The sequence below is a fragment of the Maniola jurtina genome, chromosome 19, assembly GCF_905333055.1.
Source record: "Maniola jurtina chromosome 19, ilManJurt1.1, whole genome shotgun sequence".
Lineage (NCBI taxonomy): Eukaryota > Metazoa > Arthropoda > Insecta > Lepidoptera > Nymphalidae > Maniola > Maniola jurtina.
Window position 1 is genome coordinate 6,449,939 of NC_060047.1, and position 27,296 is coordinate 6,477,234.

General features: G+C 36.6%; 1 long non-coding RNA gene across 1 annotated transcript; it reads left to right on the top strand.

Annotated features, from left to right (window-relative positions):
• The first annotated feature begins 4,282 nt into the window (after window positions 1-4,282).
• On the top strand, window positions 4,283-27,296 carry LOC123875153. Its single transcript, XR_006798084.1, has 3 exons — window positions 4,283-4,616; window positions 21,473-21,487; window positions 27,286-27,296. It is a non-coding gene; the product is annotated as an uncharacterized LOC123875153 (long non-coding RNA).

The following is a 27,296-nucleotide window of genomic DNA, read 5'->3' on the forward strand; positions in this document are numbered from 1 at the left end:
GATCCCCTATAACGATTACTTTTCCACGCAGAGAGACCAAGAAGCGAATATGGTGCCATACGGCTTAAGCTTTTTTTATTCAGATACAAGTTAGTCCTTGACTGCAATGTCAACTGATGGCGGACGAAGTTGCGGTGTAGTCTAGTCTAGTTCTAGTATGAAATGAATAAAGACTGAGTTCGAAAAGAAAAGTTTGAGACGCGGCAATTTTCCAACTGCAATAAAGACAGCTGCATTATTACACCTCATCTAGGTCCATCGTAAATCGCGTCGTTTAAGGTAAACGGTTCAAGTTTGCGCCAACAAATTTGGCTTGTGTCTCGTAAAGTACTGAATGGGAGATCGAAATTGAGATTACTAGGATTTATTGATGCTTGTGAAATTAAATGGTAAAATATATTGTTTTTGTTTGTGGCTGAGTTAGTGTCGTGTTGTGACAGGCTTTGTCTAATAAGAAGTTGGACGGTGTTATAGTCTGGTGAGAGGTTTCTGCCGTGTTACCTCCCTACAGGCAAGCCCGTGCCGCTAAGCGATTTGTCGTTCCGGACGATGTCATGTAGAAACTAAAGGGATATATGTATAATGAATTTAGGTTTAGGTTTAAAGATATTTATTCTCATAAAGACAAGAAAGTCATTCACATGAGAACTTAATTCTAAAATATAAGCTGTAGACATACAACAAGTAGACTAGTTATGCCCGAAATGCATTATAAGTCTATGCCGAAATGTCAAATATTTCATGCAAAAAAATAGAGTTTAAAAAAATACTCAGGAATTTCAGATAATAAGTAGGTACCTATAGGTACATAATAAATATATTCCAAGCCTCAAAATCTCGGTAATCTCAAGTTCGGTCTCACATTCTGCACTTTACACGGCACGGAGCAAGTTTGTTGGGGTTCTGCAATTTAAAACTTAGCCCGTTTACTTTGAACGGCTTCTTTTTACCATGAACTTAGATGAGGTGTAATAATGCTGTCTGTCTAGTGGTTGCAAAATGCAGCTTCCATTATTTTAATCCATACTTTAATATTATAAATGCGAAATAGTGTCTGTTGGTCTGTCTGTCTGTATGCTAGCTTTTCACGGTCCAGCAGTTTAACCAATTTTGATGAAAGGTAAAGAGTTAGCTTACATTCCGGAGATGGACACAGGCTACTTTTCATCTTGGAAAATCGAAGAGTTCCAACGGGATTCTCAAAGACTCATCCGTTTAACCGATTTACATGAATTTTGGTACAGAGATAGCTTGCGTCCCGGAACTTGACATAAGCAACTTTTTATCCCGGAAAGCAGAGTTCTCACGGGATTTTTAAAAACCTAATTCAACACGGATGAAATCGCGGGTATCATATTATAGTTTAAAATAATTGAGAGGAAAATGGAAAACCTGTTCTTTACCATGTTGCATATGTATGGGTGTATCTGTTTGATATCTTTTCCGCTGAAAATTTAATACAGAGAACATGAATCCCGTAGACAGACATAGACTATTTTATCCCGGGAAATATCCTTTGAATAAATATATGTTAGTATATAATTCAAGAATCATGCGGGGCAAACTCGAACACACTGAACTGACGATCTTAACAGGGCTCTCTCCGTCACTCATTTCATACAATCGTAGTTCCAATTTCATTTGAATATTAAGCAACCAAAGTCCATGAAATTTTGCAGACATATTCTAGAAACTAATATCTGTGTCTGTGGTGTTTTAGATTTTTCTAAAAATATGTAGTTTTATAATTAGAGGGGCTCATAGATTTGTATGAAAATTTTTAAGACCGCGTAACTTTGAAACCGAATATTTTAACAGAAATCTGGAAAACCACAGACATATAGATATTAGTTTCTAGAATATGTCTGCAAAATTTCATGGACTTTGGTTGGTTGCTTAATATTCAAATGAAATTGGAACTACGATTGTATGAAACGAGTGGAAACGAGTGACGGAGAGAGCCCTCTTAAGAAGGTAGCGGGAAGTGGATGGATGAAGAAGGTGGAGGACAATGTGTGGTGTGGTGACGCGTTCTCGGGAAGGCCTATGTCCAACAGAGGACGCAAACAGGCAGATTGATTGATTGATTGTGAATGTCTTGGATTAGTTTAAAAACCTATGACGGAAACCTATACCCACACGGATGTAGAAGCGGGAATCAGCTAGTTTTTAAACATTTCACGTTTTAAATCAGTTCTACCTGAGTGCACTCGAGATTTACGTACTCGTACGAGCAAGTTATTTTTGTATTTGTTGAGAAATTGTAGTTTAAAAGCTCTTGACAATATTAAAATGAATGGTATCCACATGGCTCGCTCCGGCAACCCGCCAGTTTGTTTCTGTGTTACTGTCATGTGTCGCGCGCGTTTCCAATAATCCTACAGAGGGAGAAGTGTTCCTGGAAAAGCTCTCGCATTTGATCCTCGTGATGGTAGCTGTACCATTTTAAGCTTAAGTGAAAAAATACTCTCCGTGCAAAATGCTTTTAGAACCCTCATAAAAGTAGTCTAGGTACTATATGAGTATGTCCGTCTCCGAGATCCGTAGAAATCGGTTGAACGGATGGACTAAGAACAGAGTAATTTAATTTGAGGTTCATTTCATAAGGTTAATTTCTTTCGCATTAATAATTTTAGTATGTATTTGTGTTAGCAGAATTTAAATAGTAGGTGTTTAATTAGTGTTATAGCATAAAGAGTGTTCTGATTAAATTAAGATATAAATAAAATTAAATAAAAGCACATATACTAAAGGTGATCGCATACGATAATATGGGAAGAGTGAAAGGCGCAAAGCTAAGAACGTCGAGCCAACAGACATCCTTTGCCTTTCTTCAATGCTTGAAGGGCGGAATCTATCACACGGATTTTCACTACTGAGAAATGAATTTCATGCGCTTATTGCGGATATTTGTATGCAATCCCCATAAGAAAAATAAATTATAAAAATTATAGTGTCAAACGCTGTGGCATTAATGAACTGTCCCAAACTATCTCCAAAGTACGAGACATAAGGTATTGTGACGATGTGAAATATAAACCAGTCCTGATTCTAATATCTGATTCTGTTACACTTGTATGCTCTTGTTCAGCAACCGGAAAGTGTATTAAAATCTTGCTTATATTATATTACATTCTGCACGTAGGTAGATACATGAGGGAATAGAATATATTCTTACTAGGTATTATATAATTGAATAAAGGAGTCTGTTTATAATATCAATAACTTTAAACCAACATTATTTAAAATATTAGTTGCAATATTTTAGTTGGATAACTATAGGTACCTAACCACAATAGTTAAGGATAAAAACATACTATGTTATTTATATTTTTATTAACACGTTTCAATTTAGTTCACATAATATTATACCTAATACAAATAGTAGGTACTTAATTCACTAACTTAGCAAGCTAAAGTTCTCTTTGGCTTACAAAGTTTGAATTCTTCTTGGCTTCCAACACAAGAAGCTGCCTAATAAGGGATCTACTCCTACGCAACTGTTAACTCTTCTGATAGGGTTTGCAAGTTGCAGGACTTTACTCCTTTCATCCATTTAGCGATACCTAAGACTATCAATAAGGGAGGTTTTCATTTGTGCGACCCAATTATGTTTTTCTCACAATGTACGATAAAAAAAAAAGTTTCATAAAACACTGTAAAACCGTATTTATAGTGGGTTGCGTCTAGGGATTGCAATCCAGCGGCATTTTCAATCCAGCTGGATTTTTGCTGGATTGAAGCAAATCCAGCTGAATCCAGCGCGGATCCAGCATTTTTCGATTTTTCAAAGAAATGTAACATTTTTTTATGTTTAACTGTAGAAGCTTCATTAACTTACTAAATAACTTAATACCTATATTTGAATGTATATTTGTTTGTAGTTATAATATGATGTCCTTACCTATGAAAAAGCGTTTATATGGAAAAAATAAAAACTTTTTTTAAAAATAAAATTAGGTATGTAACTATTTAATCAATCGAACGAAGTATGTACCATTCATTATTTGTATACTTTCGCCATTTTATACGTAATTCATTAATTCCATTGCTGGAAAAAATTGTGGGAGCTAGAATCAATAAAATCTTGAAGGTAATAGAATCATTGGACTGAATCGAAATTGTTTTTTTTTCATTGCAAGAAATTGTCTAAATTCCGAAAAAAGTTTTTGTTGGAGCAAGGTTTGGGGAGTATGGTGGGTGTTTCAGCTTCTTATTTTCGCGACCGTCTGTCGTGAAATATGAGTTCTAGCGCTATCTTGAAGCAGCAGTGGCCTAGACCAGTCTCAGTTGTTTGACGGCTAGCTTTTCATAGTAAGTAGTTTGCAATTGTTGACAATAGAGATCTGTCGTAATCATCTGGCCAGATCTTCGGAAGCTATAGTGTATGATACCAGCACTGGTCTCCACACAGCACCAAAACTCATCTTTAATTTCTCACTGACAACTAGGATCTCCGACCGTCCACGGAGTTTGTTTTGTTGGTCAAAATAACGAGAACGAGAGTTTCCAGAACGAAAACGTTGGGCCAAAAAACGTACCTACCGTGCTTTCTTTTACAGTAGCTTCCCTTATACACACCATTAATCTGAAACAGCCATTAATTTAGGTACCTAGTTTACTAACTTTTCGAAACAAAATTGCGTTGCCTATCCCAATTCCCTCTTATAAAATCTTAATAGAAGTTGAAGTTATTATATAATTTCAGGGGATTTAAGAAGCCAATCAATTATTATACGAGTATGTTGTAATTTTAATTTATTTTCTGAAAGACATTTTTGCGTGAAAAGAAAGATAGTTAATAGTTTTTAGCTGATTGCGGATCCGCACCGTTGGATCCAGCGTCAGATGCTGGATCCAGCAAGTACCAAAAACGTGCTGGATCCAGCTGGATTGCTGGATTGCGGATCCAGCATTGCAATCCCTAGTTGCGTCATTGCTGTTACTACAGTGTGGTACGATGACTATTATTATTCTTGTATTAATTCCAAAGTAAATATTACTAATAATAATGTTTTACTTGGACCTGGCCCACGAGATTACCGCCATGTGGAGTGTTGACTCAGCGATTATTGTACCGATAGTTGTATCAGTCCACGGTCTTATTGCGAACAGTTTCGACCAACATCTTAAGAAACTGTCGCTTAACTGTTGGATCAAGGGTAAGATACAGAAGGCAGTGGTCCTTGAGACGGCACGCATTGTGAGGAGGTTCCTCACTCTGGAGCCCTAACCACTGGCGGCTTAGGTCCAACCCACCCCGCTGCTAGTGGGAGCCATTTTACCATATTTTTATTCAATGTTTCAATGTTTTTTTTTTCCGTTACTTTAGTTTTTTGTTGTTTCTGTTATTTTATTTCTCTTTTGTTTCTGTTATTTATTGATTTTGTTATTGTTGTTATTTTTTTTTTTTGTTCTTTCTGTATTTCTGTTATTTTTGTTATTTTATTGTTTGTTGTTTAAAAATAGGGTAAAATGTCAAAAATAAATAAATGAGAGTAAGTAAAATGTTTTACGTGCATTTGTGGAGAGAACTCATATCGACCATTCCATTTATAAAATGACCATAAAATGGCCGGGCACCAGCAATGTGTCCTTATGAGTAAAGTGATACTAGAAAGGATCAATCAATTTTACTGTAGTATTTTCACAAAATAAAATTATTTGTATTGGAAACATACATCAAACAGTTTATTAAAAATATAGCAACGTTCAGAATGTAGCGTTTAAGGCAAGTTTTATCGAGTTCGCTGTATCTTTGAATGCTTTTTAGCCAATTTAGTATTCTATTTGACACGGCATCTGTCGGGAGATGGAATAATTTATCTATAAGATTTCCCTAAGGACAGAAAGGAATAGAGACAGAATAAAACTTCGTGTATAAGTAACATCTGTTGTTCTCGCAACGTCTTTGTTTTGTTTTAAATACGAATACCTAGGATTTGCAAAAAAGATTTAGCTTAGTTTATCTTTGTACTTAGTGATAATAGATTGGAACTATTTCATGATATCTCTAGTATAACGTCTCGCCCGCAGCGTCTATCTGTTTGTAAGTGTTCATTCAATAATTGTATTGAATGTTTCCATAAATAAAAGACTTTCCTATACCTATTACTTATGACGACGACGGAAAGCCCAGCATTAGATGGACTAACAAAATCAAATGAGTTGCTGGGAGCCGAGAAAAACAACGGTTACAAAGCCGTATACTTAGTGTGGAAATCCCTTTAAGAGATAGTGTTCATGAATAAATAGTGTCTCATGGAAATAGAATATAATTTCTTAAAGCTAACATCGCGAAGCCTGGACTAGATAGTCAATATTTCCACAATCTCAATTCATCGAAATCTCAATTTATTATTAAGTTAGATATAATACCAATGATAATACTCATCATTCCTGTGGGAAGTACAGTAGGTATATAATTCGAGTCACGTGCCATTGTGTACAGGCAATAAAATCTGAAGCAATCTTCGACGGCGCATTATTTTCTTCTAACTAGGTCCACATAACTTGCTTCTAGTGAGAAATCTGCGGTCCATTGGAGGATTAACTTTATTTGATGTGATAAAAATTTTTTAGGTTAAAAGTTTCTCCTTAACTTCGATTTCTTATACGCTGACTAGCTTATACTCTCTTTGTCCACGTAGACTACACTTTCAAACCCCTGTTTTACCACTTTAGGGGTTGAATTTTCAAAACCCCTTTCTTAGCGGATATCTACATCATAAATTACTATCTGCATGCCAAATTTCAGCCCAATCTGTCCAATACTTTGAGCTGTGCGTTGATAGATCAGTCATTAAGTCAATCAATCATGCAGCTTTTCCTTTTATATAGAGAAAGCGTATACCTGTTTTGATAAATACAAAGCAGATTTTCTTTGCCTACTTTCTAGATTTAACTGTAAAGATTTAACTGTTTGTCGTGTTTTTAAAATTTAAAAGTTTAAAAATCAATAGATATTTTTAGGTTGCCATATCTGAAGGGTGCTAACGGGACCTTTTACTTGTACCATCTACTATCCGTCGCGTCCCTCCATCTCTGTCCGTCTGTCTGTCTGTGGGCTGTATCTCGTGAACCGTAATATGTAGAAAGTTGAAATTTTCACAGAATGTGTATTTCTATTGCCACTATAACAATACCAAACGGCCTGATAGCCATAAAAATTGAAAAAATCAAAAAGTGATACATATTTCTTGTACGATGTGATGGTACGAAACCCTTTTTGTGTGAGTCCGAATCGCACTTGACCTAGTTTTTGAAATTATCCAGTCATCTCGCATCTCTATAAAAGTAAATAATTATACTTACTCAAAAGATATAATTTCAACTCCCTGCCTTCTAAATCGTGACCTGAGTTAAGTTCTAGTAGGTAGGTAGGTACTTTTTCTTTTGCGAATTCAATTTTTTCCACTAAGCCTATAAAATTTGCCCAATTAGGGTCGCAATGCCGTGAATGGAATAACTTCTGCTCGGAATCTTAATTGATTAACTTTATTCGTCTGTATTGCAAGTAAAGCGCTTACTTTTGCCAAGGCTAGCGAAAAGCCTAGTTTTAATGGAAGGCTAATGATCGTAGACCGCAGCTCGCAGCATTATTCATAACAAGCTGATTCCCGCGGCTTCATCCGCTTAGATTTAGGTGTTTAAAATCTGGCGTAGTCTAAAATAAGTAGAGTCTAAGGTGTATAGCATATACATACTTAGTCTTCTTCTTGTTTTGTTAGGGTTCCGTACCTCAAAAGGAAAAATTATAGGATCACTTTGTTGTCTGTCTGTCTATCCGTCGTGTCTATCAAGAAACCTATATGGTACTTCCCGTTGATCTAGAATCATGAAATTTGGTAGGAAGGTAGATCTTATAGCACAAGTACAGGAATAAATCTCAAAATTGCAAATTTGTTGTTACATCTTTAAAAAAAAATTAAAATGTGTTTAAATTTTCAAAATAAGATAACTATACCAAGTGGGGTATCATATGAAATGGCTTTACCTGTACATCCTAAAACAGATTTTTATTTATTTTTATGTATAACAGTTTTTGATTTGTCGTGCAAAATGTTGGAAAAAATATCCGAGTACGGAACCCTCAGTGCGCGGTTTTTTTTAAATACTACCAAATCAATCATGTGCCAAGTAATTAAAGTTGAGTTAAACTAACTATTCCTAAAGACCAAGAGAACGAACGGATTTGTACTACGAACTGATTTACAAAGTTTTAATTAACCATCACGAAATGTCACAATATATGGACTAGGTATACATAATTATGACGGTCTCAATTTATGTTCGTGGCACACAAAATTGAATCGGCAAACTAATTTCGAGTTCTGTATATTATGCGGTCCGAATATAACACTACCTACCCAATATACCTACTCTCATTAAAACTTGTTGTAGTATTTTCTATACCTACTAGTTGATAAAACATAACACAAGTACTTTTTAACCCCCGACCCAAAAATGTGTGTTATAAGTTTGACGTGTGTATCTGTTGTATCTGTGTATTTGTCTGTGGCATCGTAGCTCCTACGCTAATGAACTAATTTTACTTTATGAATTAATGAACAGTCGGGTAAAAAGCTAGTGTAGGTATTAACTACGTGTCACTCGTACAAGTTTTGTTCCACTTCTATTCGCTGTTAGCTGTTTATGTCTTAAGCTCGAAATAAATATAACGCGTGGCGGCAAAGCATGGAAGGATGCTACACAAGGAACTGAAGGCACACTCTTCACTCGCGTGCGAAATGAGACGCGAAAAGTGTTCACAACACTCTGTGAATGCACGAAACAACCATCCACACTTTAATTCGTCTCGAAATCAAACACAGGCTGGAAGGAAAAGCAGGTTTATTAACTTCTAGATGATACCCGCGCCTAGGTCCAGGTGTATTTAGATTTTTTAAAATACCGTGAGAACTTTATTTTCCGGAACAAAAAGAAGCCTATGTCCGTTCCTGGGATGCAAGCCATCTCTATACCCTATATTACAATAATCAGAGTAGAAATGTGAAACAAATGTGAAAGTGTGTCTATATCATCACTCAATTTGTAATACTGGTTTGGACTTTGGATGAAGTACGTCACACTATTTGCGTGAAGCTGACGGCGACTTGTGACTACAAGAGCGTGGCTTATATTAAATTATTGTATGCACTCCCTAGTACGAATAGTTTTACATGGTTTTTTCCACCACGCAGGACATGTTTCCGTCGTGTTACGTCGCCGCCGCGTGTTTTGAGTGTTTCAGCCTTTACAGTAATTCCGTATGTCAACAGCCTGTGTGTACTCTTGTATAATCTTGTGCTGAGATGTTTTTGTAACAACGGTTCGGGTTGAGAATTATAATTAAAACAAAACATACGGATTTTGTAAGATTAAGTTGTGTTGAAATATGTTGCACGGGGTCGTTGGGTTTGTACGGATGTGTATTTGTTTATTTATATCGTACAAAATGACAAAATCGTAACAAAGAAAAACCCTACAGAAAAATAATGTAAATCCTCTAGGTTCTGGAGCATTGCCACTATAACTTTACTGACTTTAGAGTCACGGTGCCATTATATATTTGCGATATACCTACCTAGTTAATTACAACGATTTAAATTATGACTAACGATATAACATCAAATGGCATAATCAAAACCTTGGTTATGGAAACAAAATTTCTATAGATTGCATTTTTTTTAAGTTCTCCTTGGCGTGACTATTCTAAGAAACTTGAACTTACAACTAACTATCAGCGTTTTCAAATCGCAACTTTTATTAAAACAACAACTCAGAAATGAAAAGTTTTTTACTTTCATGCAATTCGAGTCTCAAGATGTAGGCTGTCTGGGCTGTCCTAAATTTGTGTCAAACAATCGTCAAGATAATATTATGAAAACCAAGATCAATATAGCGTGTTTTATTTAAATTTTGTGTTACTTCTAAACTAAACCCCATAGGGTGCTAAGGGTGTTCATTTTGCGTAGAGTTTTATATCGTTCCTAAGATAAATAACTCAATCGATAAAGTGAAAAATAACTTCAGTCACGAAGGATTAATTTCAGCTCTATATGTAATCAACCGAAGATCCCTCAAGTTTGTTCAAATCCCAGGAGCCAAGGATGTTTCTCTTTTGCAAAAAGTTTCAGTTATTCGTATCCTTACTATAAATATCTACTTACTAGTATCTATAGAAGATAAGTGTGAGATGATTTTTTGCCTCAAAACATGCTCAAACCTGAGCTCAATACCCAATGACTGATTAGGCAGGTACGAGTACCTAGGTACCTATTTCAGACTGCTGGAAATCCAATGGAAATTCAACTAGTTCTATTGTTGCTGAGTTTTGACTGTTGTGTGTTGTTTGTTGTACATTATTCATTTAAAATACTAAGTAAGTACCTATATAATCGGCTTACGTTCTTTCAGTCGTACGTACAAAGAATTCTTTGAGTAAAATGGAGAAAGTTTAAAATCGTAGGTACTACTTATCTCTGAAATAGTATACTTAATTACATTTGTCCGAAAACTTATTAGCAAGTTACATTTTCAACAATGTTCACTCCTTGAAGGGAAGTTAACTAAAATAGTTTCGTTAATCTGTACTACTTTCAAAATCTTGAGACAACAAGAGAACGTTCCGAATACCGTAATCCAAGTCTGCGAATAGTTTAGGAACACGTAAGTGGCCTCTCTAAGAGGATCACCTCGTGTCCTTTGGCCGGGCAACTTCAAATTCTTGCTGAATTCCTAACAATACGCTCAAGCTTCTTGCTCAAATTTTGATATTCCACGATATACGACTACTACTTACGTGGGTAGGCGGAACTGAGCAAACGTGCGACAGATTTAATATGAACTAGCTGATGCCCGCGACTTCGTTCGCGTGGATGTAGGTTTTTCAAAAATCCCTCGGGAACTCTTTGATTTTTCCGGGATAAAAAGTAGCCTATGTGCTAATCCAGGGTATAATCTATTTCCATTCTTTTCAGCCCAATCCATCCAGTAGTTTTTGCGTGAAGGAGTAAAAAACACACACACACACACATACACACAAACTTTCACCTTTATAATATTAGTGTGATTGAAGAGAAAACTTTATTGGGCGGTTTTGGAGTGGCTAATAACTTCAAGGTCGCCCACATGCAAACGTTAATTGTGCTCGGAGTGTTGCATAGATGTAAAATAATTAAACTAGTGGTTATAATTTACAAATTACTTAATTACCATTTTTGTTACTTACTAGATACAATTAATTTGAAAAATCCAAAAAATACACTGTTATTTTCATAGTTGTAAGTTTTCACATCTGTTAACAGTTCCCACTGACTGTAGTATTTCTTTAATACTTTTTATAGCTAATCGCATAATTGTGCATACTTAAGTACTGGCGGCAACTTTTCCGAGCGACACTGAGCCAATTTAAGATTGCTTCGACAAGGTCCTAGGATATGAACTCAAAAAAAAAAATGAAAGTAAAAATCGGTAGTTAAAATTTAAATTCTCTATACTAACTTGACATTTATTTCTTACAATTTCGTGTGTATCAGCGTAGATTACTTTCCATGAGGTAACATAATAGTGAAGCGGTAATTTTGAAAAAAGTCTAATGTATGCAACGTCCAATGCCCGTTTCACAGCCACAATATGGCAACACTGATATATCAACACTGTTGCCAACTGCTAGCTTTCCCAGTTGCTAGACATTTTTCAAAATGTTGCTAGATTGCCAGTTTTTTTTACCCAAAAAAGTTGCTAGATAGTGCTAAATGTTAAAACTTAGGCAAAGAGTATTTAAACACTACGTTAACGAACTTGGTAGGTATTATGGTAAGTGACAATAAAATGACAATTTCTAACAATCATTTTTATTTTCCTTAATTCTAACATCGTAAAAGTTAAAAATGTCTAAAGTATCGGTGTACGTCATTGAATAAAAAAAATGTGGTTAAAGAATTTATTCTCAAAAGAATTTATAATAAGAAATTAATAAAATAAAAGATAAAAATAATTTAAAAACTAATTAATTAAATAGGAAGATTTCGATGGCTGGGGTTCCGGGTCTTTCGCTGGTTTTGAATATTTTTCCGAGTACCCATTTTATGCAGAACATCTTTAGGCAAAACACAGTTATAGCATCATATTTTACCACTTTTCCTGAGGAAGTCTCTACTGCGGAGGAATGAGTTCAGAGTTAACAAACTTATTCGGTTTCTTTGCTTATTTTTCACTAAATTCATTTGAGAGAATAACCTCTCTACCTCTGCATTTGAATTGAATGAGGCAGTGGAAGTTGCTAGAAAAAGTAGCTAAAAAGTTTAGCTACAAGTTTCATTAAATTGTGGCTGTCTGTCACCAAATAATAGCTAGATCTAGCTATAAAGTTGCTAAGTTGGCATCACTGTATATCAACGTGACCGTTACATTCTGCTGAAATTAAGGAAATTAATGCTACAATAATTTTGCGCTTTCGGAACACGTTAGAATTATTATAATGGAATATTAGAACTAGGGCGTATTTTGTTTCGTTCTCATTGGTATTAACCCGTTTTTTACCCGACTGCGGCAAAGGCAAAGGGAAGGGTAAATATGATTTTAGCAGTCTATGTATGTATGTAATATGTATGTATGTTTGTATCCAGATTCTGTGTGTTCCACCACAATTTTTATTTTTGGATTATTACTTAAATAAATTGGATAGACGCTCATCCTAATAATTCCAAAAAATGGTTGCAACAGTTCTTTATTGTTCTTTATAAATATAGGATTATTTCATGAAAATTTAGAGCTAAGCACAAGGGTCACATCAGCCTGACCTGTGTTGACTTCATCAGTATTTCTTCGATGCGTCTAATGCGGCCTTCGTTGTTGAAAAATACTTTGCGTTTGCATATCGTATTTTTGCAATCGTATGCAATCACCTTTGTTGATCCTTTAGCAATTCTGCTATATGGAGATATATGTAGGTATGCAGATACCTACTGCACCAAAACACATAATATACAAGAAAGCTTGCTTGAGTAGTTAATCCTATTCGCAACAACAGCTGTTTTAAGTCCTTTTAAAATGCTCTTCAAACGCGTCGAGGGTGCATTACTAATTCATTGTTACCAGGTGTGTAAGTATATGAAAAGTGCTATAACTGAAACTACAATGCATGCCGAACAAAACAAGTTGTATTGGTCTCTGAGTATTGATATAAAATTCATGTAAATGTTGTAATGGTCTATCGAGACGGACCGAGCCGCAAAGCTCAATATATTATATTATATTATATTAGGAAAAATATCGCCACGTATGATTTTTACGTAGGTACATTATGCAAAAATAAGGCTTAGTATCCGTTGCAAGTGGAGATAGATTTCATTGCAACGGATATTGGCAGTCAGTTTTATTGACAAAAGTTTAATTTATATATTCGACTTCTAGCATATTAGCGTTCTAGCTAGAAGTTACTGAAAGTTACCACCTTGACGGCTAAATTTCAAACAAGTTGTTATGCGCATATCTGGGAAAAGTAGATGCCACGATTTTGTCTCTCTGGAAGATTTAATTGGAAATTGCTTTTAGACGATCAGAGAAGGGATACATACCTACATTTTATATGTTTATAAATCTGTGTGTTTGTTTGTTGGATTATATTGGATTCAAAATAATTGCCAAACTTCTCATTAGATTTCTGATATCCAGAATTGAGCTGTTACTGTTTTCTCTCAGGTCTGCATGCCGGCGCGGCGTCGTGCTAAATCCAGTATGGTGGATACTGAATACAACAAACAAAATAAGGATTTAAGCCTAGAGTTCAGGTAAAGTATCAGTACTCACTGTGTAGATTCTAAAAAGCGTTCGTTCAATGTTTTAATTTTAGTCAAGTTTTGAGTTTTAAACTGCATCTTGTTTATTTTACTTCCCAGTGTAAACAGTAAAATCTGAAGATATACCGACACCTGCCAATTACCACGCTACTTAAACTTTAGCACACACTTCAAGCTTTTCAAGCTTTCAACGCGAAAATAAAGATGCTTTTCAGTTACCAGAATATATAACCACAAGAGCCCTTACAGCAAGTTCAAACTTGCGACATTTGTATCACTAGAAATTAAGCTTCTATTCTATTAAAATCAAATCAAAGCAATTCACATGTATCTTCGTACGCTTTTCGACTGTCAATTATTGAATATGTGAGATGAAACTAAACGAGGTTATCAAACAGGTCTAGTTTGAGAAGAGCTTACAACAAACTCAACCAGACATTCATTTCATTATCAACATTTCATGATATCGTTTAAAACTTATTAGAAATATCAAAGCTGTTAAAACAAGGCATTCACAAATTCCGGGAGTTTCTTTCAAATTGTCTCTGGCGTGGTGCAAGTGCTCTGGTACCAAAACCATTTGCTACAAAAAGTTGTGAAACAGAAAGTCTAAAGACTGATTGGTAACGTTAGTGGTCTGGGTCAAAAACAGCGTTAGTGGTAGTGGTTTGGAAAACGTCGGCCGTTTTCGACAAAAAGTTGTGAAACATAAAGTCTAAGGTGTATTTCTTAAAATTAAGGTATGGTTTTGGGCTAAAGTTGAACCAACATTCGTTATGTGGAGTGCGCTCCAGTAAGTGAATCGCCTGAACATGAAATTGGGTGGCAGAGTAGGTAGGTATGGTCCAATTTGTTAGCCTTACCTCGACCAGAAAATTTTATCCATTTGACCTAATAAAGTAATAAGCTATCGTAAAAATGTACCAGGTACAAATATTTCTTGCAATTTTGGTATTGGCTTGATAAGTAGGTACCTATGTTACGTGAAAGTAATAAACGTACGAAAATTTCGATTTTTAGTACCAATTTGTGGTTAGTCTGTAGAGGTCTAGTTCTCATTAACGTAAATTTTCATTGACATCGTATTAAAAAGTACAAGAAAATACATCAACGAAAGAATAAAAAGTACCCCTTTAAAAACAGTATAATTAATTTAAAGTTAGCAATTTAAAACCATGATTAATAAAACCACAGGAAATCAGTAACAATTGATTTAAACTAAATACATAAGTAACAAGGTTCGTCTAATAAATTTCTCAAAATTTTCTCATGGCCGAAGGTTATGCAAAAGTAAACATTTCTGACTCAAGAGAGTTGTACAAGTTTCTTACCTACCGATTGGCCCGAGAGTCTGTAGGAAAATTTCAAGAGGTGCTTGATAAAAGTTTAAAGCTGATGATTAGGGATTGCAATCCAGCGGCATTTTCAATCCAGCTGGATTTTTGCTGGATCGAAGCAAATCCAGCTGGATCCAGCGCGGATCCAGCATTTATAGATTTTTCAAAGAAATGCAATATTTTTTTATGTTTTTACCGTAGAAACTTAAATAACTAACTACTTATATTTCTTTGTAGTCATAATATGAGCTTTTTACCTACAAAAAAGCGTATTATATGAACTTTTAAAAACTTTTTTTTTAATGAAATTAGGTATGTATTTAATCAATCGAAGTATGGTAATATTCATTATTATCTTTACACTTTTGCCATTTTATAGGTAGGGATTCTATTGCTGAAAAAATTGTGAGAGCGAGAATCAAAAATCTTTGAAGACAATAGAATCTTTGGACTGAATCGAAATATAATTTTTGTCCTTGCAAGAAATTGTCTAAATTGCGGAAAAAGTGTTGTTTGAAGCAAGGTTCGAGGAGTATGGTGGGTGATTCCAACCACAGCTCCTTAATTTAACGACCGTCTGTCGAGAAATATGAGGTCTAACGTTATGCTGAAGCAGCAGTGGGCTAGAGCAATTGACCAGTCTCAGTTGTTTAACGTTAACATTATTGTGACAGTTTTGAGTAGGGGTGGCGCTCCAAAATCGATGGTTTTGAGTAATGTAAACGCAGCACCCATAGCGTGTTTGTTGGTTTATTATGCTTTACTCAACTCATGTGGTACTTACCCATTTCTCGAGCTTTTTCACTTTACCAATTTGTTTTTAGTGAATTAAACTCGTTTTATCATTTACAAGGTTAGTGTACCAATAACTCTGACGTGGTTTGCAATGAATCCGCTTCGACCATCAACTTTAATTCCTCACTGTCAACTAGGATCTCCGACTGTCCACGGAGTTTGTTTTGTAGGTCAAAATAATTTCCAAAACGAAAACGTTGGGCCCAAAAACGTACCGTACTTTCTTTTAAAATTATAGCTTGCTTTATAAACAACATTAATCTGAAATAGTTATTCATTTAAGTACCTATTTTGCTAACTTTGTAGGCCACTCAGTTTCACAGTCTTGATTCTAATTTTCGATATAAAATTGCATACCCGATCCCAATTCCCACTTATATCCTAATCCCCACTAAAATTTTAATAGAAGTTGAAGTTATAATATAATTTCAGATTTGAGAAGCCAATCAATTACATGTTACAGTTTTTTTTTACTTTTCTGAAATACATTCGATGATTTTTGCGTAAAAAGAAAGTCAGTTACTTGCTTTTAGCTGATTGCGGATCCGCACCGCTGGATCCAGCGTCAGATGCTGGATCCAGCAAGCCCTGAAAACGTGCTGGATCCAGCTGGATTGCTGGATTGCGGATCCAGCATTGCAATCCCTACTGATGATGTTGTTCTTCCGTGTTACTTGAGTGTAAACCCACTCAAATAGACCTCCGAGTTGATTTGCAGAGGTTTCACTAATTATAAGATTTTTAAAATATACTTTTTGGAAAAACGGAACCCGTATAGAATCACTTTGTTGTCTATCTGTCCGTCGGTCCATTTGTCGTGTCTGTCTGTCCGTCCGTCCGGACAGACAGACAGACAGACAGGGTTACAAGGGTTCTGTTTTACTTTTTGTGGTATGGAACCTAAAAAGAGTCTTAGTTAATATAAAAACAAATTATATAATAAATTCTTCGTTCAATTCTTTTGGAAACTAATGGTGGGTAATTGCGTTTGCAATAATAGGTGACATAAGCGAGTTGTAAATAAAAAAATAAATAAAAAGGGCAAGGCAAACTAAAATACCTGACAGTTTCTCCCATAAATAAAATGTGGAGCCACTATGAACCAGCCAGCTATTAGATTGGCTTTGTCATGCTGAAAACGTAGAAGTACCAAACCAACCTTTCAGCTTTTTATCAAAAAACTACAAAGTTTGCCTATGGATTCTCTGTTCAATGACTTCATATGTAGTCGAAATGAATATTACGTAACTGAAGTTATTTTCTTGTGATAGATTGAGTTATTCATCATTTGGAACTGATATGAAACTTCGCGAATCATCACCTTATCTATACAATTTGGGCTCTTTCAACTCACACGAGTCATTTATTTACGTACTAACAGCCCACCCCTACTTCGCCCAGGTAAAAAATATCTATCTATCCCAATGTCCATCTGGAATAATGGACCTACCTTTTTAAATGGTGAAATAATTTTTCAAACAGGTGAAGTGGTGCCGAATCCTCCGCATATACAAAAACTCACATAATATTTCGCACTCCTCGTAATATTACTTACTAGCTGATGCCCGCGACTTCGTTCGCGTGGTTGTAGGTTTTTTAAAATTCCCGTGGGAACTCTTTGATTTTCCGGGATAAAAAGTAGCCTATGTGCTAATCCAGGGTATAATATATCTCCATTCTAAATTTCAGCCCAATCCATCCAGTTGTTTTTGCGTGAAGGAGTAACAAACATACACACACACACACACATACAAACTTTTTCCTTTATAATATTATAGTGTGATACCAATAGATTTCCTATACCTACTAAGACAGGATTTATTTACCATACCCTAGGAATTATATATTAGGTACTAAGGTACCCTATGAAGTTATTCGTCGAGCGTGTTTTTGTGTGGAAACCCAAAATAAAACACTTTTATTTTTAATAACTTTTATATTATCAGTATTTTTTTCTCTGTGTATTGCCGACCATAATATTTTATTGAATAGCGCATAAAATTGGTAGTTTGTTTGGATGGCACGAAATCGTATAACTCTGGCAGAATTATGTACTTTCATGCTTCCAGGATTGTTTTATGAAAGCAAACTTGAAATAAATTTATTACTTAATCTGAAAAACATTTAAGCGGCTTTCAGTCTGTACTAAACTAAAATTTGAAACTTACTAAGGTTTAAAAATATTTTAATCCACAGCAGGTGCAAGCTATATAAATCTAAATCTTTATTTGATCTAAAATAGTATTTAAGCTCTCCAACACTTATTTTTATGTATTATTCATTATTTTGATCTGTAAATAAGCATGAAATTATGGCCCGCTCCTTTTACAAAGTAAGTTGTGCTCTAGTGAATACTGAATAAATATTCAATATTCATAAATTCATTGGTAATTTTGTCAAATAAGCTTATAAGATAAGGCTTCTGGCTTACGTAGTAGTTTGGCAAGCGTAGCAAAAGCCTGTTTATCCGGTGCCTGTCGAAAGTTATTCAATGATATGCCTCCAATGTTACGTCAGGATGAAACTACTGGCACTTTTGAGCGGAATAGGGTGACTATAATATCTAGTTTCTATTTAAAATTTCGGGAATAATGATAATCCAGTCGATTTTCACCTAGTGATCTCTCTACCTGTACCGTTAGTACAACATTGAACACCGCATACATGGTTAATAGTATCGACTACTCCCGACTGCCAAGGTTAACGTATTATTTCATAGTACGAGCTAGTCCAAACGGACAGTTTTCGACAGAACGACGATACTAACATGTGGAAACGTAGGTCCAACTTTTGTCTCACTTACACATTCACAAAAAAGTGGGACAGATATACGCTGCCATTTTGTCTAATTTGGCATATATTATTTCGTTTTTTGACGCTATTGACAGATGATTAACAGCGTGACAGTGACAGTCAAGCGACACCCACCGCCACACTCTATGGTATGTTTGTCTATGGTAATTCATCTATATTCACTCTGAAATCACTAAAACACTGGTATCCAAAGCCAAATTTTCGTCAGATTAAAAAAAGTTACCGTTCTGTTGTCTGTTAAAGTGAAAATAAATAAAAACAAACTGAATGAAAGGAATTTAATATACAGGATATACAGTAAAGGCCCCCCGACAAGTAAAGGTTACAGTAACTAGAAAAGACTAGAGATATAACTATCTACATACCTTGATTTGAATTAGGCAAGCAAGTGGTCAGGTTTCAAGAGTATCTAGCCACCTATAGTGAAATCATAACTTCATTATTATTTTGTACCTACTTAAATAACTAGTTATATTCAGCCAATTGAAACTTATTAGCTCTTTTCTAGTTACTTGTAACCTTCACTTGTCAGGGCTGTTATAAATTTTTAAATGTTTATGCTTAGTAACTTACAAATATGCAGAATCAGGACATTGAGTTTAAGCTGTATGTCAGAATAAAGTGTATCTGTTTGTCTGTCTGCTAGCTTTTTACAGCCCACCTGTTCAACCAATTTTGACGAAAGGTACAAAGTTCTTGTATGGCGGATCTTCTTCGCGGAGATGGACATTGCTGATGTTTTATTACAGAAAATAAAACAGTTCCTATGGGATAAATCCGTGCAAATTAAGTTGTCATTATTATCATTTATTTGGTATGGAGTATTTGGTGTCATACTGGACTACATAGGCTAGGTATCCTGGAAATCAAAGAGTTAGCACTGGATTTTTAAAACTTAAAAGGGCATCATGTAGTTATTAAATATTATAAATAACACTAAGACTACTATCTATCTTAGTAGATAAATAGTAAAATAAGAAGAATATTACCTAATTGTCTAATTAGCAATTTAGAAAATTAAAGATCAATAATTCCTTTTTCAGTGAAACCTGAGCTTGAAAGCCTGTGGATTAGTGCCTAATCCACTTTGCTAGAAGACTGCATTGTGGTGTTCCTGCATTAAGACTACACTCTACAGAATAAGCTCCCATAAGCTGTCAGTGCAGTAACACTCCTGTATAATTTTGTAATAATATAAAAATTTAAAATTAAATAAATTGTTTTTTATAGCTAGAACCAGCAAGAAACTCGACGATTGCTCATTTCAAAGATTTGATATACTGAATGAGTTATTGGTTAGGTTAGAGAGCTGTGGCAGGCATGCCAGTCTTCATTGTTATTTTTTATTGAGCCATACAAATAAAAAAATTTAAGTCTGTATGTTACTGTAGTAATCGTTAAGCTATAAGTAATCAATTTGGTGTGCTAATCTTTGAATTGACAGAACCAATTTAGATGAGACTTTCACAAGCAGTTGGGACTTGGGGTGAGACACAATCTTTAAACTAGAATGACAGGTTCTAAATCTAGTGCTGTCCTTTTCCGTAGAGCAGGGAGCATTACAAAAGGAATAGCATTGAAACCTGTCGCTTTAATTTAGTTTTGAACATAGATTTCTGGCTATCCAGGCAGGCAAATTCCAGGATACCTTTTAACTATGCAAATGGTTACTTATCTAAACCCTAAGAACTTTTATTTTTAAAATGAAATAAAACAAATTAAAACAATAAAGATTTAATGACTATTACTTAAAGATCTATACCTCACACCTGAAATAATATTAATACCTAGATACTTTTAGATACCTAGGTATTAGGTACCAATAGGTGCATAAATAAGTAGGTACCATACACCTGTATAATTAAATTACATAAGATGTATTTAAGCACCTACATCATAAACAGTTCTTAATATATGTATAGGTATTCTACAAGATTGATGACCTCGGGTTAGTCTTGAATTGAGTTAGGTAGGTACTTGGGATCAGGGAGGCAGGCATCATAATCTGGTAATAATACTGGTGATCTGCAACCTGAAAAAAAAAATTGATTCAGAAAATATTTAATATAAGCTACATAAAATTACATAGGGAGGTTCATTTAACACAACATTTCACTAACTTATGCTACGCTTATGCCATGTTAGGTAGGTAGGTACTTGCTTGTCTGAGTGGATGCAAGCTGGCGTGGCTCCATCATCAATGGATGCAAGGAATGGTAGGTGTTACAGGTACTGTTTGCAATTGTATAAGTATACCTACCCACTTCACCTCTGTGAGGTAATAAGTTTGAAGAACATGTACTGAGTGTTTAGGTACCTACCTAGGTGAATACTTTTAAACAACTAGATAATATTACCGTGACCCAGCTGTGCAACAAGCCAACTCACTATGGCTTTGCACAAGTACCTACCTAGGTAACTATTCTGGTGGAATTTTAATAGATTAATTTTATTTATCAGATATTATGATAGGTAGTACCTACTTTCTATAAGTGAATCCAATCATGGCAAAATGTTCCAGGTAAGTAAATGATGGTAAAAACAGCTGCAATGAAGAAATTTAAATAGAATAGAACTAAATATTCTGATAAAGAGACAAGTACTAATGAATCTATCACTCAGGAATTGAAAAAACAGAGTAACACCTAAGTACCTACCTGCTTATACTTGGAGTCACACGTATTATGTACCTACTATAAGGCTTAGAATAATATTATGTAGATATAGGTAGGTAGCGTACCTACCTATTGTGCATAGACTTTCTTAACTTAGCCTCAATGGTGAGGGTGATATGGTAGGTACTCTTTGTGGTCGATCTTCTAACATTACAATTATTCTACCATTAGCATTTAGCATTATTAAATGCATTCTGCGAGCCAATGGCTATCGCTGCACAAAATGGATCGTTCGAGATGCACTTTTATCATTTCAGTCTACGGACGTCTGTCGTCTAGGTAGGTACTTCTAAATGTAGGGTTTTTCAAAGAGGTTCACCACACCCAGCCTTGAGGCTTCCTGTGCCCTCATCCAGTCACTTAACGTAAGGTACCTGTAATATCGCCAGTCAATGACACGGTATCCCACACTTAAGTAGGTTCCTGAGGTACGCTGTGCTTGTACCCAATCTCCGCCCAATACGACAGGCATGGATTGTTCATTGCCACTTCAACTTGCTGGTGGTTTGGGCTATGTTAGAACCTTTCTTTGACGGATGCACTATGTACATCACAAATAACGCCGCTGAGTCAAATTTAGTTACACAACCACGACGGTTAGCTTTCACAGTCTGCTTGATCATTCTCCTCGCCTCCCGTGGGCAAATTAAGGCCCAGGGACTTATAAAATTTCATCATTTTGTTTATTTATCACTGCTCTCAAGCTTCTCTCACTTAGTATTTTTTGGTGAGTTACAATTCGACCACCGACTCGTAAACTTACGCGAAAATGACGTCATTTACTAGTTTTAGCGTGTCAAATTGGTGTCAAACGATGAACTCGTGGTTCGGATTTGCTGGTATTGATGTGGTATTGGTATTCGTGTCGACGAAAACGGCTGCCATTCTCGATGGTGACGTATTAATGTGGTATTTGGTATGGTAAAGTAAAAGATATACTCGCATTTGCTCGATCAACTTTAGTTCGTAATGTTTCCGCCTGTGTCGCTGGCTGTAGATGTATGAAAAAACTCGTTTTCGAGTTTAGTATTTTAAAAACTGTGAAATCTTATACTAGCCATACTGAGCACCACCGTCTCGGGCCGCCTCGGACCAACTCGTTGCGCCTTTACAAGTCCGTGGACGATTTTAGATTTTTTGTGAGTGGGGAAGGATAGATAGATCATCATATCACATCAAAATAAAATATTTATAACTAGAGGATGCCCGCGACTTCGTCCGCGTGGATTTAGGTTTTTAAAGATCCCGTGGGAACTGTTTGATTTTCCGGGATGAAAAGTTGCCTATGTCAATTACAGGGACGCAAGCTACCTCGGTACCAAATTTCATACGAATCGATCAAGCGGATGAGTATTTAGGAGTCCCGCAGGAACTGTTGGTTTTTCCGGGATAAAAAGTAGCCTATGTCCTTCCCCGGAATGTATCCTAAGTCTGTACAAAATTTCATTAAAATCGGTTTAGCGGTTGAGCCGTGAAAGCGTAGCAGGCAGGCAGGCAGGTAGGCAGGCAGGCAGGCAGGCAGGCAGGCAGGCAGGCGGGCGGGCGGGCGGGCGGGCGGGCTTCGGGCGTACGGGCGGGTTCGGACGGACGGATGGCTTAGGGGGTATGAATCCTCTTAATACAATAAATACAAAAATGTGTTTTTAACCAAAGGCGGCAGAAGTAATGTCTCACTTTTTAAGACGTGTCATGGTAACCCTACAAAACTTAAAGTTTATCTACAATAGAAGAAGTGACTGTGCCTGCGTCAGCGTCTCAACGTCCTTTGTAGTCATCCGCTTGGTGTCCTAAATGTGACTTAGAAATATGTGTGCCGCTTTTCTCCTTGACTTCCAACTTTAAAATAGGTTTTCTGCTGTTGCTGTTGTAGATAGGTAAACTATTCGGTTATGTATATGTCGCAGGTATATTGTCAAAGCCGTGATATTACAATCTCACTAGTGATATTATAAAACGGTAGATTGTCAGTCGACTTCATTTCTTACAATTTAATGGTCTGCTTGGTAATGGTAGCTAATGGTAGTTTGTAGATAAGATCGATTTAATTAATTTCGGCTGTAGGTCTGCCTGGATTGTCATCGTGCGATTTTGCTTACGAAAAATACTGTGTGATTTGAGGTTCCTCCCGCCGGCCCACAGGGTGAAAAAATAATGTGCGAAACGACAAAGAAAAGTCCATTTTTAGGGTTCCGTACCTCAAAAGGAAAAACGGAACCCTTATAGGATCACTTTGTTGTCTGTCTGCCTGTCTGTCCGTCCGTCCATCGTGTCTGTCAAGAAAACCTATAGGGTATTCCCGTTGACCTACAATCACGAAATTTTGTAGGTAGGTGGGTCTTATAGCAAGTAAAGGGATTAATCCGAAAACTACGTTGAAACAGCTTCTTTTGAGGTTTCTCGACATTCCTCTCTACGCAGTAACGAAAAGCAACCTTTGTCTTAGCCTTGAGTGCCCAATAAACAATTGAATACTAGTATCAAAACACACAAACATTCCATCGGTATACACTAACGTGTTTACACCGAGTATCTATGTCTAATCCCGGTGCAGATCCGCTTTGTGTTAGATTGAAAGTGATGTCAAGAGAATATACTCGTATGATAGAGCGGGAACAGCCGGTAAACGTATTAAGATGCACTGTAACACGGTTAGTGTACGAGCAAGGTTTAGTGTGACACAGTCCCATCAACAATATCTCACTTTTGGAATATGCGCATACCTACGCTTTTGCACAGTGGTTCCCTTTACAACGTAAACAAAGAATCGGGTTTGATTTTCCATCCATGGCAGCGAGGCCGCGGGTGGTCGCTAGTTGTAATAAGAAAAAAATACGTGTGGCACTCGGGGACTGCCGCAGTATTGCATAGCATTTTTTATCAACTTATGCAATAGAATCAGTTATGAGCAGTTAGCAGCTAGTCTACACGCATACGTCTAGTCGCACGCACACAAACACCGTGCCGAAGTCTGTCGAACTGAAACGACGCTAGACGATGCACGGCTTTCAACGTCGCAATGAGGGGGGTGTTAGGTTTATTTTCGTTACGGAATTTCTTGATTCGGTCACCGCGCTCAAAGCCCGCGATAAAAGCTACGCAATAGCTTAAAAATCGTGAAGAATAGTAAACTAATCTTACCCCCTGACTCTGTTGCCGTTACTGCATACAGCAGCGAGCGATATGTCGTCGCGACACTATCCGGTTTCTATGCATTTCTATGAAATACTTTCCGTGACTAGCGACATGTCGTCTGGAAGGTATTTCATTACATGAAACCAGTAGTGTCGCGGTGAAACGTCGTCTACTGTGACTCGTCTTGTGCCTTAAATTTGAGTTAGATCTACAAGGAACCAAAAGCTTAACTTGCTATAATCCGCTGAAACAGACAAATCTGTCTGGTGTATGCAGCATGTGATATGCACCGCCCGCTGCACTGCTAAACATGCAGGAAAAGCCAGCCACCAAGTAAGCAATACGCACCACCATCACGCAGCACCACACAAATCCCAAAACCACTCGACGCACGTTTCGCCCTCGCATCCTCAGGAGGTAGACCTTACAATGTACAATTGCAAAATTATTTAAAAAAACATATTTGATTATATACCACCATCACACAGCACCACACAAATCCCAAAACCACTCGACGCACGTTTCGCCCTCGCATCCTCAGGAGGTAGACCTTGGGGCGCCAGCCAGGTAACCTCCCAGTGTGCCTGGATGCTGCTTTTCCCTTTTGGATGCGTCCGAGGGGAAGAGCAGTGTTCGGGCCGGTGCGCCCCGGTAACATGGCTAATAATTTCTCTTCGGAGATATTGTTGGCTATGGCTAATGACCTGGCAGGGGGGGAGGTTTCTCCGCGTGTCCCTCTGACTAGCAGAGGGCACAGTGGATGAAGCGGAGGATGGGACGCGGGCGACGTGCGCGTCCCAAGGTCGGGGGACGCACTTCGTTGGTGCGTCCCGGAGGTGCGTCGATGGGGACCGAGCAGGTCCCCGGTGGAGGGTCTGCCTTGGCAGACGTCGCTGGCTGGGTCGCGGTTGTTTGCTTCGGCCGTTCCCGTGACCCAGTCGCCAGGCGACGCGCAGTAGCGCCGCTGGGGTTTAGTGGGTATTCCGGTCGCCTCTCGGCCGGCGAGTCCCACATACCCTCCCTCCGGGGGGGATGCGTAAATGCATTCCCCAGCGTAAAAAAAAAAAAAAAAAAAAAAAAAAAGGAGGTAGACCTTACAATGTACAATTGCAAAATTATTTAAAAAAACATATTTGATTATATACCACCATCACACAGCACCACACAAATCCCAAAACCACTCGACGCACGTTACGCCCCTAAACGAGAGCATTCTTAGGATTAGGAGATGTAGACCTTACGTTGAACAGTTGCAAAGTTATGTAAAAAAAATTAAAAAAAAAAAAGTTATAGCAAAGTAAAATTTTTTCCTTGTATGCCATATTATGGACTTCCGCAAGGTAACGGCTGCTTAGCTGTACAATATTATTTTAGATCGTTGTTTTACCGAGCCGTGTGTCTCGTCTGTTTACGGTTTATTAAAGCGATCCTGCACTCGTGCCGCGAGGGTAATTATTAATTTGCAGAGCAGATTGGTATTTCTATTGCTTAAAGAAAATCTCCACTTTTGCGTTACAAAATCTCTGCACGTACCAACCCCACGGGAATAGAGTGATTCCCTTGTTCCGTGTGTGCTTTATATTAAATTTTCTCTAGAGATTTTCTTAATATCTTGGCTGGGATAAAATTGTTTTCTAATACTATCGATATTTTATAGTGGAAAGTTATGTGGAAATAGAGAAGAATGATAAAGATCACCTGAAATACAAATACGGTATTGTAACTAGTAAAGCATAAATAAATTAATTAATTGAAATGTAATATTTTGACAACCATTTTCCACCCGAAGTACGGTAGATTCCTGAATTTTAATTTTGTTCACAGGAAAGTATTATATTTCACAACGCACATTATTCTTGTTAGAGACCTTGTAGATTAGTGATCGCAGAAGCGCCGGTTAAGAGTTTACTATAAACTTTTAAAAAATCTGAAAGGTGCCTATTTTCTTACTCACAGCGTGTTTATATCACTGTACTAGCACTCACCAAGTAAAAAACGCATTTTAATATTTTTTTGATAAAGAAATTTGGGATTAATTAAAAAATATAAAATTGTTTTGAATATAGTGTGTGAGAATCAAGCTCACTGTGCGTAGTTTGCAATCTTACTTTCAGGTAGTGTTACTTATTTATTACATACATATTATTACTTTTTATCTTCTAGACAAATATTTATTTTCGGCTTTAAATATCCTCACCGTTTTGATTTAATAATTACCAACTTAATTTTCAAGTTCCAGAATTTTAATAAGTACGGAATTTTCCTGGACACACGGCCATAATTATTTTTGATAAAGCTGAATAGTAGGTACATGAAGCCGGTTTCAGCAGCTCTGCTTTAACGTTACTCTATGATTGCCGGTGAGTAGACATCGTATTAAAGGGCGAAGCTTAAGGGCTCGACCTCCTTTATCATCGCCCAACAATGGGCTTGTAAAATGAAATACGAAATCTGAGAAAATAACTTGCTCCACGAAATCGTTTCCATATGAATTACCTTGAGGGCACATGAAAATTAAATTGCCTCTTAATATTGGAGCTTGAAAAAATTTTCCGGCGCCGCCGGTAGGTAATTGTAATTTTATGTCCAGTTTTGTTAAAACAAATACCTATGCCAATACTCAATACTCAAATATAGTTAGATGCTACCTAACTTTTTGTTGGATCTTACACTCACAACACACGTGCCTACCTACCTACTAATTTTATTTGATAACAAATTATTGAGCTGAATTAGTG